At 37.6% G+C, this 785-nt stretch overlaps 1 non-coding gene across 1 annotated transcript; it reads right to left on the reverse strand.

Moving 5' to 3' along the window:
* Nucleotides 1-330: 330 nt before the first annotated feature.
* Nucleotides 331-437, reverse strand: LOC123459642. The gene has a single exon (XR_006636401.1). It is a non-coding gene; the product is annotated as a U6 spliceosomal RNA (small nuclear RNA).
* Nucleotides 438-785: the final 348 nt, after the last annotated feature.

A 785-nucleotide genomic window follows, 5' to 3' on the forward strand; every position in this document is an offset into this window, starting at 1 on the left:
TACCTACTGTGAATAGAGCGGGAATAAACATGGTTGAGCAAGTATCTCTAAGGTAGTGAGATGAGTCCTTAGGACATATGCCTAGGAGTGCTATACCTGGGTCATATGGTAGAACTATTTTAGGAATATTTCAGGAAACTCCACACTGATTTCCACAATGGCTGTACCTGATAGCATTCCCACCAACAGTGTACAAGGGTTCCTCTTTTTCTGCATCCTCGCCAGCATTTATGGTCATTTGTTTTCATGAGGGTAGCTAAACTGACAGGAATGAGATGGAATCTCAATGTAGTTTAAAAAATTTTTTTTTAAATCATATTTATTGTATTGAAAAATATGGAACGTTTCACGAATTTGCATGTGATCCTTGTGCAGGCGCCATGCTAATCTTCTCTGTATCATTCCAATTTTAGTATATGTGCTGCCGAAGTGAGCACTCAACGTAGTCTTAATCTGCATTTCCCTGATGACTAGGGATGTCAAACATGTTTTCAGATGTTTATGTGCCATCTGTATTTCTTCTTTTGAGAACTCTCTATTTAGTTCCATAGCTTATTTTTTTAACTGGGTTGTTTGATTTCTTATTTACTTTTTTCAGTTCTTTGTATATCCTAGATGTTAATCCTCTGTCAGATGTATAGCTGGCAAAGATTTTCTCCCATTCTGTAGGTTGCCTCTTTGCTCTATTCACAGTGTCCTTTGCTGTATAAAAGCTTTGTAATTTCATGAGGTCCCAGCAGTTGATCTGTGGTTTTATTTCCTGAGCAATTGGGGTTATGTTCAGA

The sequence above is a fragment of the Jaculus jaculus genome, chromosome 3 (genome assembly GCF_020740685.1).
Source record: "Jaculus jaculus isolate mJacJac1 chromosome 3, mJacJac1.mat.Y.cur, whole genome shotgun sequence".
Taxonomy (NCBI): Eukaryota; Metazoa; Chordata; class Mammalia; order Rodentia; family Dipodidae; genus Jaculus; species Jaculus jaculus.